General features: G+C 37.4%; 1 pseudogene; it reads left to right on the forward strand.

The window, feature by feature from the left end:
* Positions 1-6258: 6258 nt before the first annotated feature.
* The window catches only part of LOC128246488 (dnaJ homolog subfamily B member 6-like), a 36920-nt pseudogene continuing 29441 nt past the window's right edge, over positions 6259-13737 (forward strand).

A 13737-nucleotide genomic window follows, 5' to 3' on the forward strand; every position in this document is an offset into this window, starting at 1 on the left:
GTCACCTTATTCCCACCAATATAAATTTGAAAAATAAAAATGAATAATATATTGAAAAAAACTGCACACATTTTTCATTGTTTTACTATGCTTTATGTTCTGTTTGTGTATTTACTCTGCCTACTTATAGTAAAACCCTTTGATTTGAAAAACACCTGACACTTCGGAAGCAATAGTCCTTCATTTTTTAGTCTTATTTATTTCCAGAAAACATAACACTAAAAAAAAAGGTTTAAAAATCAGTACAAACAAACAAATTTCTTTACTCAATACTGACCCAATCATCTATCCGTCCAACCTCACTGCTCAGAAATGAAATGGACCAAACACATGGAAATAAAAAATGAAAAATTAGATTGGAACAAAATATACGACAATATATACAAATCAACAATAGATACAACCTTGCGTAGTTTTCATTATATATTTCTTATGAGAATACCCCGGTAATCCCCACAAAATCAAATTACTCCCTAAATTAAAACTTGTCAATTGCAGTCTATGCACATTCTGTTACTCGAATGTAGAGTCAATTGAACATTTATATTGGGAATGTAGTAAAGTACAACAATTATGGAACAAATTGTGTAAATTTATAGCATCAACGACAATATATATAGACAAAGGCAAATGTGAGGCTTTACTGGGAAAAGTAGATACAAAGACTACTAACACACACACAAATGTTTGTATAAAATTACTAATTATATTAATAAAATTTTACATACACTCAGCAAAATGTAACAATAATGAATAGAGTATTATCATTTGATGCATACTTGATTTATCTAAAGCTAAGAATAAAAATAGAAGAATAAATAGCATTTAATCATGACAAATATGAGACCCACAAACAAAAATGCCCTGTTTACGAAGAATATAACCCAATAGGGACTTTAAATAAGGATTCATAAATTTATTTAGCTGAGTGACAGGCACTCCGATTTAACATCTTGACTTTTAACTTATGGAATCTGACCCACAAATTAGCCAGTTCTCTGATAACCTAAATGTGCAGATTTGGTGCCAGGTGACCTCATACAACTGAAGTATCATACTTGCTGATTACTGGTATAATAAATTACCAAAAGCACACCAAACGTAAAGTTATTACTGCTTATATGTATTTGTTCTCCATTTCAACTGATGTTTGAAATAAATGATATATATTTTGCAATTTAGAAAGCCCCAAAAAACAAATTTGATTTTCAGTAAAAAAACTTAATGCTTAAAATATTATTTTTCTACATCCAAAATCCTTTCGAATGATACCAAATTAACATGGGGTCACCCTAAATTTGCATATTTGGGCTAGATACCTTTATGAGAGATTTGGCAACATACTTCTTCGGTTTGTTTCTTTGGTTTGTTTCGATTATAAATCAAGGTCTGATTGGCTTCATCATGGCTGGGACCTGCCATGAGATAGAAAGGACAGTAATTCCCAGTTAAATTCCAGATACTAATATACTAAGAAACAGAGTGAGATCAAGAGATCTGGATGCGATACCCTTGCTCTATGCAATGAGACCTCTTGGTTCTTTAACATGCTCGGTGTAAAGCACTGATACAGCGGATCCATACAACTTCCCTAGGTTGTTTTGGTACAAAAATTATAAGTAAAATTCACTTAATACAGCGTAACAAAATGTGAATCTTCAAACGATAGAAAAATAAAAACAAGCCATAGAACGTTCGCAAAAATACGCAGGAAGTGCAGTCAGCCGTTTACCTGACAAATCCACTGCTAACTAAACTTTACACGTATAGAATACTGGGAATATTTTCATGCTTGTTTTAAACACGTGACCGTTTCAGTCTGCAAATTTGTCAACATTTATGGTAAAAAAATAACACTACACCGTTTACATGTGTAAACATGGGAGCCCTTCTCAGTACACCATTTTACCAGTACTTCCCTTTTAATGTAAGAGTGTAAGGCAAGGGAGCGACTGGTACCTTGAGTGTAAGGCAAGGGAGTGACTGGTACCTTGAGTGTAAGGCAAGGGAGCGACTGGTACCTCGAGGGTAAGGCAAGGGAGCGACTGGTACCTCGAGTGTAAGGCAAGGGAGCGACTGGTACCTCGAGTGTGAGGCAAGGGAGCGACTGGTACCTCGAGTGTAAGGCAAGGGAGCGACTGGTACCTCGAGTGTAAGGCAAGGGAGCGACTGGTACCTTGAGTGTAAGGCAAGGGAGCGACTGGTACCCTGAGTGTAGGGCAAGGAAGCGACTGGTACCTTGAGTGTAGGGCAAGGGAGCGACTGGTACCCTGAGTGTAGGGCAAGGGAGCGACTGGTACCTTGAGTGTAGGGCAAGGGAGCGACTGGTACCTTGAGTGTAGGGCAAGGGAGCGACTGGTACCTTGAGTGTAAGGCAAGGGAGCGACTGGTACCTTGAGTGTAAGGCAAGGGAGCGACTGGTACCTTGAGTGTAAGGCAAGGGAGCGACTGGTACCCTGAGTGTAAGGCAAGGGAGCGACTGGTACCCTGAGTGTAAGGCAAGGGAGCGACCGGTACTGGTACCCTGAGTGTAAGGCAAGGGAGCGACTGGTACCCTGAGTGTAAGGCAAGGGAGCGACCGGGACTGGTACCCTGAGTGTAAGGCAAGGGAGCGACCGGTACCTTGAGTGTAGGGCAAGGGAGCGACCGGTACCTTGAGTGTAAGGCAAGGGAGCGACTGGTACCTTGAGTGTAAGGTAAGGGAGCGACTGGTACCTTGAGTGTAAGGCAAGGGAGCGACTGGTACCTTGAGTGTAAGGCAAGGGAGCGACTGGTACCTTGAGTGTAAGGCAAGGGAGCGACTGGTACCTTGAGTGTGAGGCAAGGGAGCGACTGGTACCTTGAGTGTGAGGCAAGGGAGCGACTGGTACCTTGAGTGTAAGGCAAGGGAGCGACTGGTACCTTGAGTGTAAGGCAAGGGAGCGACTGGTACTTTATTTTAATATATTGGTTTAACATGGCCAGAGTTTGAATCCCTGTCCTTTCGCACCCGATGCAAACGGTCTACCATTAAGCTGTCGGGAAGGGATAACTGTATTGGTTATATTCTCCTTTACTTCCATGTATATGTATGTATATATCTTGTGCCATCAGTGTGAGAATAACAGTCATGTCATTTCTTATTACACATTCAGTGAACCTATTGCCAACCCACACTCATGGCAGAGTAACTAGAAACAGGATCTTCAACATTTATGTAAGACTTACTTCCCTTGGAGCTCTAGAGATATTTAAGATGTATTGCTTTAACAATATCCCGATTGTCCCTGTATGGTTGGTGTTGGGAATTTGGCATCATGCAAACAATTTAACTTTGGCAATGACGCAGATTGCAGATATTCATGTAAAACTATGTACATGCATATTAAAAGTAACAAAACCACACCTGTAGCAAGCCCACAACTTCGGCCTTAATATTATTTGTCAGGTTGCCCCTACGTTAACGAGTGTTAGCATTCATTTGCAATTTTTAACCAGGTTTTCAACGAAAACCGGGTTTTTAGAATGAGGTTGTCGTTGGGTGGGCGGGCGGGTGGGCGGGTGTCAAACATTGGTTTCTGTTCAATAACTTTAGTTAGCATTGATAGATATTGATGAAACTTAGAGCGAAGGTAGCTTATGTGAAGAGCTAGCTTGGGAGGTGGGGTCAAGGTCACTGTTCCTAAAAATAGAAAAATGTTTTTCTGCCCAACAACTTAGTTAGAATTGATGGATAGTGATGAATCTTAGTGTGAATATAGCTTATATGAAGCTGCAGATTGGATTTGCTCATACAACAAATTAATTGGCTATAATTTCTGATTGCCCATAACAAAACCTGGTTTCGTCGCATTGCGGCGCTTCTAGTTTTGTTTTGTCATAGTAATTTATGATGGAAATCAATGCAAACGCTCTGTAAGGGTTGTAGTAGCTACATAGGGTATTAGCTGAAGAGTTATAGGAGGGTGCTTGGCACCTTGTCGGTTTTTGGTAGCACTAAAGTCTAATGGAGACCAAAATGTGCACTCTTCTTATTTACAATTAAGTGTTTTAGATATTTATAAATCAGATGATTCCCTTGTTTTATATCTGGGAGTTTAGACCTAAAACTACTGCAACAAATCACATTTATAAATAACATTTTGTGTAAAATTTATAATCTATAAGTTTTTCAAAGCAGACAGTAGATACTCAAAAGGTGCAGTTTAATACCCATAATTCCCTTTTACATTACTGCAGCACCCATTTTAAAACCTGGCTCAAACTCTGAGTAAAGGTATGTTTGCTTCTATGTCTATTGGTATATTTCCAAGGTACTTTAGGCCAGTTTTTTATCCATGTTAATTTGATAAGTTACAGGCTACCAAGAATACCCTCAATAATAAATATGTGGGCTAGTCTTAGACTAGGCTAATCTTTTTTGCATACGGGGGACAAGTGTTTCCAGCCATGTGACCTGTGCTGGAATTTTAATTTTATTTTTCATTTCAAAAAAGAAAAACTTTGTCAAAAGCGTGATAGATATTGCAACTTTTGACGTCTGTTGTGATTTCCAAAGATTACGCATCATGACGTCATCAGTAAACAGTTATGCAAGCACATTCTAGTGAAATGTACAAACAGGGTTTGTATTATGTCATATTAGATAAAATGTGAAAGTTAAATGAAAAGTATCAAAATCATTAGTTTCAGTGATGGATGAAAAACACGAGCCTCTGGCAAGTGCGTGGCTGGTAACTTGGCAGTCCTTGTTACTGTTTCCATGAGCACTGGAAACACAAGCACCTAACAATCTTCCATTTTTTACTGGGGTGCACCTTTAACACAATCCTTGATATATTGCCTGCCCTTTACAAGCTCTGACCATCTCTGCCACCATGTACGAATAATAGCTAGATTTCAGCAAAATATACAATTTTAGTTTTTTCAAAGAAAAAAGTCGAGCAATTGTGATAACCTAACCAAGTCTAGAACGGGTGCACTAGTCCATTTATCATGTCAGTAAGCATTCTGAATCCTGATGGAGCAGTCTGATCTGATATGAGTGCACCAGGCTGTCTGTCGCTTATAAATGTGAGTGAACCAGTCTATACAACATTGGACTATTTAATGTTTCATGTTCATGCACCAGTCTATCCCCCCCACAGGTCTGCTAGTGTTGTTGATCTGCCTACCTATGAAATGAGTCAGAAAACTAAATACGGCTGTTTGGTATTTCGGATAACAGTAGCCAACTGGATAGGTTGCTCTGTGGGAAAACAAGATTCAGGATTTCTTTGATCAGTTTGAGATGATTTCTTGGTTTTCTTCTTGACCAGGGGACTTTTGTCCCACACACATGTATGTATATAAACACTTAAAATATGTTTTATATGTTGCTTGTATTCGTTTCTTAATAATTTAAATATTTAAATAAGTATGCTTTATTGAAAAAATAAACTTTTGTTGTGTTTTTCAAGTTATTTTAAACTCTGTTTTATCTTAGTATTAAGCAAGATTATAATTCATTTAAACTCAGGGGTTTTCAGCAAAATTTAGAAAGAAACCCTAAGCGTTTTTTAATGTGAAATATAAGAAACCAATATCATGATATTTAATGAGGAAAAAGCTGAAACACAAACAAAGATGAAATATGGTACAAATTGTTTGTTTTATTTCTTATCTTCTTGATTTCTTTATCTCTTCAATTGACCAACATGACCAAATAATACTAAAATAATAATACTTTAGATAAATTTTCATTACTTATGTTATTTTTTTCTGAAGCAAATTGAGAAATATTGTCATTTTTGGCAAGTGGAAGGTAGGGTGATTTTGGCCCCTATCACAGGTGGAAAACCCTGAACTCAATTGTTCCACAGTTGTTCCCCAAGCTCAAGACTCTATAATTGATAGTTCCACTTGAGGTATGAATAAATTATGGTTGCAAAGGCCCCATCCTTCAAATGTTGCTATTTCATTCACAGAGGTAAGAGAAAACACCTGGTGACTCTATTATGGAGTAACACTCGCTTGTAATTAATGGAAAAAGACAAATCCAGGTGTTTTTCTTAACTTGAATTATTATGTTACAGTAATTCTTAAAAGAAATCTTATGTTTTCAATTTTGCAAGACTCCAAAATCAACTACTAAGCTATGCTTCTTTATGGTTGTTGTATATACTGGTAAAAATAGTATGCAGCCTTGTGGAAATATCATTCACTTTACAGTTGATTTTATAGCATAGCTTTCAAATATAAATGGTGATTACTCATTGTGGAATACAGGCAGTGAATGTGGTTTAAAATATCCAGAAATTACAGGTAAAGTTTTAGTATTTAAAAATAAGAATATTGAATTCATATAAGAGGATAGATACATTATTTAGGGTCAGATTTATACCTATAATTTCATACAATGCAAAGCTTAATTCATATAATTATGTGGTTCCATACAATGCAGGGTAATATTCATGTGTGTGATTCCATACCATGCAGGGTTATATTCATATACGTGGTTCGATAAAATGCAGGGTTATATTCATGTGTGTGGTTCCATAAAATGCAGGGTAATATTAATGTCTGTGGTTCCATGCAATGCAGGGTTATATTCATATCTGTGGTTTCATACAATGCAGGGTTATATTCATATCCATGGTTCCATAAAATGCAGGGTAATATTCATGTCTGTGGTTCCATACAATGCAGGGTTATATTCATATCCATGGTTCCATAAAATGCAAGGTAATATTCATGTCTGTGGTTCCATACAATGCAGGGTTATATTCATATCTGTGGTTTCATACAATGCAGGGTTACATTCATATCCATGGTTCCATAAAATGCAGGGTTACATTCATATCCATGGTTCCATAAAATGCAGGGTTACATTCATGTCCATGGTTCCATAAAATGCAAGGTAATATTCATGTCTGTGGTTTCATGCAATGCAGGGTTACTTTCATATCTGTGGTTCCATACAATGCATGGTTACATTCATATCCATGGTTCCATAAAATGCAGGGTTACATTCATGTCTGTGGTTCCATAAAATGCAGGGTTACATTCATATCCATGGTTCCATAAAATGCAGGGTTACATTCATATCCATGGTTCCATAAAATGCAGGGTTACATTCATATCCATGGTTCCATAAAATGCAGGGTTACATTCATGTCCATGGTTCCATAAAATGCAGGGTTACATTCATGTCCATGGTTCCATAAAATGCAGGGTTAGATTCATGTCTGTGGTTTCATGCAATGCAGGGTTACATTCATGTCTGTGGCTCAATACAATGCTCCATACATTGCAGGGTCATATTCATGTCTGTGGCTCCATGCAATGCAGGGTTATATTCATGTCTGTGGCTTTATGCAATGCAGGGTCATATTCATGTCTGTGGTTCCATGCAGTGCAGGGTTATATTCATGTCTGCGGTTCCATACAATGCAGGGTTACATTCATGTCTGTGGTTCCATGCAATGCAGGGTTTGACTCATGTCTGTGGCTCAATACAATGCTCCATACATTGCAGGGTCATATTCATGTCTGTGGTTCCATGCAATGCAGGGTTATATTTATGTCTGTGGTTCCATGCAATGCAGGGTTATATTCATATCTGTGGTTCCATACAATGCAGGGTTATATTCATATCTGTGGTTTCATACAATGCAGGGTTATATTCATATCTGTGGTTTCATGCAATGCAGGGTTACATTCATATCCATGGTTCCATAAAATGCAGGGTAATAATCATGTCTGTGGTTCCATACAATGCAGGGTTATATTCATATCTGTGGTTTCATACAATGCAGGGTTACATTCATGTCCATGGTTCCATAAAATGCAGGGTTACATTCATATCCATGGTTCCATAAAATGCAGGGTTACATTCATGTCCATGGTTCCATAAAATGCAGGGTAATATTCATGTCTGTGGTTTCATGCAATGCAGGGTTACATTCATGTCTGTGGCTCAATACAATGCTCCATTCATTGCAGGGTCATATTCATGTCTGTGGCTCCATGCAATGCAGGGTAATATTCATGTCTGTGGCTTTATGCAATGCAGGGTCATATTCATGTCTGTGGTTCCATGCAATGCAGGGTTATATTTATGTCTGTGGTTCCATGCAATGCAGGGTTATATTCATATCTGTGGTTTCATACAATGCAGGGTTCCATTAAATGCAGGGTAATATTCATGTCCGTGGTTTCATGCAATGCAGGGTTACTTTCATATCTGTGGTTCCATACAATGCATGGTTACATTCATATCCATGGTTCCATAAAATGCAGGGTTACATTCATATCCATGGTTCCATAAAATGCAGGGTTACATTCATGTCCATGGTTCCATAAAATGCAGGGTAATATTCATGTCTGTGGTTTCATGCAATGCAGGGTTACATTCATGTCTGTGGCTCAATACAATGCTCCATTCATTGCAGGGTCATATTCATGTATGTGGCTCCATGCAATGCAGGGTTATATTCATGTCTGTGGCTTTATGCAATGCAGGGTTATATTAATGTCTGTGGTTCCATGCAATGCAGAGTTATATTCATGTCTGCGGTTCCATACAATGCAGGGTAATATTCATGTATGTGGTTCCATGCAATGCAGGGTTATATTCATGTCTGTGGTTCCATACAATGCAGGGTTTGACTCATGTCTGTGGCTCAATACAATGCTCCATACATTGCAGGGTCATATTCATGTCTGTGGCTCCATGCAATGCAGGGTTACATTCATATCTGTGGTTTCATACAATGCAGGGTTACATTCATATCTGTGGTTCCATACAATGCAGGGTTACATTCATATCTGTGGTTCCATAAAATGCAGGGTAATATTCATGTCTGTGGTTCCATGTAATGCAGGGTTACATTCATATCCATGGTTCCATGCAATGCAGGGTTATATTCATGTCTGTGGTTCCATACAATGCAGGGTTTGACTCATGTCTGTGGCTCAATACAATGCTCCATACATTGCAGGGTCATATTCATGTCTGTGGCTCCATGCAATGCAGGGTTATATTCATGTCTGTGGCTCCATGCAATGCAGGGTTATATTCATGTATGTGGCTTTATGCAATGCAGGGTTATATTCATGTCTGTGCTTCCATGCAATGCAAGGTTGCATTCATATCTGTGTTTCCATGCAATACAGGGTAATATTCATTTCTGTGGTCCCATGCAATGCAGGGTTATATTCATGTCTTTGGTTCCATGCAATGCAGGGTTAGACTCATGTCTGTGGATAATTGCAATGCAGGTTATATTCATGTCTGTGGTTCCATGCAATGCAGGGTCAGACTCATGTCTGTGGTTCCATACAGGGCAGAGTAATATTCATGTGTGTGGTTCCTTGCAATGCAGGGTTAGACTCATGTCTGTGGTTCCATACAGAGCAGGGTAATATTCATGTCTGTGGTTCCATGCAATGCAGCGTTATATTCATGTCTGTGGTTCCATGCAATGCAGAGTTAGACTCGTGTCTGTGGTTCCATGCAATGCAGGGTTATATTCATGTCTGTGGTTCCTTGCAATGCAGGGTTATATTCATGTCTGTGGTTCCATGCAATGCAGGTTATATTCATGTCTGTGTATCCTTGCAATGCAGGGTTAGACTCATGTCTGTGATTCCATGCAATGCAGGGTTATATTCATGTCTGTGGTTCCTTGCAATGCAGGGTTATATTCATGTCTGTGATTCCATGCAATGCAGGTTATATTCATGTCTGTGGTTCCTTGCAATGCAGGGTTATATTCATGTCTGTGATTCCATGCAATGCAGGGTTATATTCATGTCTGTGGTTCCTTGCAATGCAGGGTTATATTCATGTCTATGGCTCCATGCAATGCAGGGTTATATTCATGTTTATGGCTCCATGTAATGCAGGGTTATATTCATGTTTATGGCTCCATGCAATGCAGGGTTATATTCATGTCTGTGGTTCCATACAATGCAGGGTTATATTCATGTCTATGGCTCCATGCAATGCAGGGTTATATTCATGTCTGTGGTTCCATGCAATGCAGGGTTATATTCATGTCTGTGGTTCCATGCAATGCAGGGTTATATTCATGTCTGTGGTTCCATGCAATGCAGGGTTATATTCATGTTTATGGCTCCATGTAATGCAGGGTTATATTCATGTTTATGGCTCCATGCAATGCAGGGTTATATTCATGTCTATGGTTCCATACAATGCAGGGTTATATTCATGTCTATGGCTTCATGCAATGCAGGGTTATATTCATGTCTGTGGTTCCATGCAATGCAGGGTTATATTCATGTCTGTGGTTCCATGCAATGCAGGGTATTTTTCATGTCTGTGGTTCCTTGCAATGCAGGGTTATATTCATGTCTGTGGTTCCATGCAATGCAGGGTTATATTCATGTCTGTGGTTCCCTGCAATGCAGGGTTAGACTCATGTTAGTGGTTCCTTGCAATGCAGGGTTAGACTCATGTCTGTGGTTCCCTGCAATGCAGGGTTAGACTCATGTTAGTGGTTCATTGCAATGCAGGGTTAGACTCATGTCTGTGGTTCCCTGCAATGCAGGGTTAGACTCATGTTAGTGGTTCATTGCAATGCAGGGTTAGACTCATGTCTGTGGTTCCCTGCAATGCAGGGTTAGACTCATGTCTGTGGTTCTAATACAATGCAGGGTAATATTCATGTCTGATTATACTGTTACCTGAAAGGTCAAGGTAACATTTAATTGTCAATGTTAAATGGGGGAGGGGGGGGGGGGCATTTGTCATGTTCCTTTGAATATTTCCATTTATTTTGTTGATATTTTTATTATACCTTGGTCGATAGTTTTGTTTTTGTTTAGCAGCAGCTTTCCACACTAATGCCAGTAATGGTGGCCTGGGATCCCGATGACAACTCCTGTTATGGAGGGATTCCAGAACCTCATAGTCCGTTGACCCAATGAGGCACCAATCCATGATAACTTTTAGTCAGAAAGATAGATGGGAACCCAAAATACACATACCCAAAATTTAAAGCAGAATTTTAATTAAAAAAGGACTTTATTTGTGGATTATTAAGGAAAGGAGGTAACAAAGTGTACACCATTAATTTTTCTAAATCATCATCTGTTTTCAAGCTGTTGGTAGACAATATTGATCAGCATTTTTTATTCATCATTAATAGTTTATTCTTTAGGTATTTGATGTAAATTTATCTGTATGTAGTCTTAACCTCTCAAGCATGCAAAATAATGATGAAATTACCGAAACATGCAAACAATGAAACCATGTTGCACACTGAGTGTGTTTCTGCACATTTATAACTCAGTACTCATAACATTTCATCCATATACAATTCGGATAAAGTTTTTTATGTTTAAAGCTGAGCTTTATTTATACACTTAAAATACTTCACTGAAGAATTTAGGAGTCATTCTACACCAAAATTTATAATTCTTTGTAAAACAGGCATATAAAAGCCAATACTAAATAACCCGTATAACAAAATCAAATTTTTAATGGGGAACTGACTTCAGGAAGGAACAAAGGTTTTCAACAGGTGGTGTCCCTTTGGAGGGGGTGGGGGATATAGTCAGTATCAATCCCTGTTAAGAGGCCAAGCCCTATTGCTCTGTTCATAAAATTAAGATTTGTTATATTTATCTATTATCAATATAAAGGAAGTTTAATTCCCTGCCCGTTTTAGTAAGAATACTTCATTGTGGTGTATTCATGGAATGTAGATTGGGCCTAAAAAAAATATTGTTTGGTTAGGGTTACATCCTTTTCAAAAATAGGTAGGGTAGGTAGGCTTTCTATTTTTTATGCCCCCACAAAGTGGCGGCATATAGGGTTGCCCTTGTCCGTACGTCTGTCTGTCTGTCTGTCTGTCTGTACGTACGTACGTCCCGAAGATTGTTTCCGATCTAATTCTTGAAAACTGTTTGTCCAATCCTCACCAAACTTTAAACACATGTTTGTGACCATAATATCTTGATCAAGTTCGATAGTCATGGAAATCGCTTTAGTCATTTAGGAGTTACGGCCCTTTTTTGCCAAAAATACTTCAAAAATATATGTTTCCAATCTAATTCTTGAAAAGTATGTGTCCAATCCTCACCAAACTTTACATACATGATTGTGACCATAATATCTTGATCAAGTTCGATAGCCATGGAAATCGCTTTTGTCATTTAGGAGTTACGGCCCTTTATTTGAAAAAAAAGACTTGAGATTATCCTGAATAATCATTATGGCTTATTTTCTGTGACAAAAAATCGAAGTGGGGGCATCCGTGTCCTATGGACACATTTCTAGTTTTATTTTTTTTTTATTTTTTTTTTTATTAGGCTTTATATAAGAATATCATTTTCATCATTGGAGAATGGTGTTAAAGTTATCTTCTGTATAAGCATTTAAGGTTAAACTACATATTGAAAAGCAATTTAAAAAAAATTTTTTTTTTTTTTTTTTTTTAGTTTTTCCTTCTTTTTTTTCAAACTGACTATAAAAACGGTAGGGTCGGCGGCTATTCCGTAGGGTAACCCGAACCAAATGTATTTTTTTTTAGGCCTTGGGAAAAACTTAAACCATAAAACAATTTAATCTAAAGGTATGGTCTGATTTTTAAATCAAATAGAATGGTAATAAATAGGAACAATATTTACAATATATAGGTTTTTTGTTATATAACACACCTTACGATATTTTGGTCACTGTTTACTTATTATTATTAGGTTTAAGTAGCAGACTAAATACACGAGTATTACTTAAAAGAAATGCTTAAAAGCTGAAAATGTCACGATTTGTGTACATTAAAATTTTATTCAATCAAGTTATGCTAAGATGGTAATGGCAATACTGGACCTTTAAAAATTATAAAATTTGTAAGATGATAACAAATATCTTCCTGATCTTTACAAGGAAGGTAAATTACTTGTCTTCTCCAAGCTAATACGAAACTAATTGCACTGGATTAAACTTTTCTGCGCTAAAGGTTTATTCTTTTTCCAATATTTATCAACTTTTTTTTGTTGATAATTGCTTATCTTTATTGACAATCATCATAAGTCAATTGCAAAGTTGTGAAATGTTAATTGTTATTATTTCTTTTTGACTTAAAATACTAATAAATAAGTACTTACATAATCTAACTTGTAATTTTTTTTATCATGGTTTATTTGCACATTGAAAATGGTACCTGCATGCGAACAGTACTAGTGATAGTATTTATAATATATGTTATTGAGAGTTAAATTTTCATGATTTTTCATAAAGCAATTTGGTCACAAATTTAAAACTAAGACTATTTTAAACCATAAAAATTATTAGGACCTCACAAAATGGTTATTTTAGTGTAATTAGAAAGGATTATTTTCCTTTAAATGGTTCTAATGAAGTCCATACATGCCATATCCCCCGGCGGGGGAAAATATCCCCTGGAATTCTGACCCATCCCCTGATCCCCCGCTGGGGGATACATATCCCCTGGAAATTCAACTTTTTAAACATGCTTAAGGTTGACAGTGCTTTCATCCATAATATTATGAGTGTAAAATTCCATGAAGGACCATGATGACTAAGTCCAAAAATTATTGTAATAAGAGTGATTTTCTGTATTTATTCTTATATTATAAATGTTGATATTGCGCAAAATTTCGCCGCGTAAAAATTCCCTGGTGTAATATCAAAATCCCCTGGAATTCAGACCAAAATCCCCTGGGAAGCCTCTCAGAAATATGGCATATATGTAAGTCCTATTTTATAAACTCAGGTGTCACATCTATAAA

This window comes from Mya arenaria, chromosome 9 (assembly GCF_026914265.1).
Source record: "Mya arenaria isolate MELC-2E11 chromosome 9, ASM2691426v1".
In the NCBI taxonomy this organism is placed as follows: domain Eukaryota; kingdom Metazoa; phylum Mollusca; class Bivalvia; order Myida; family Myidae; genus Mya; species Mya arenaria.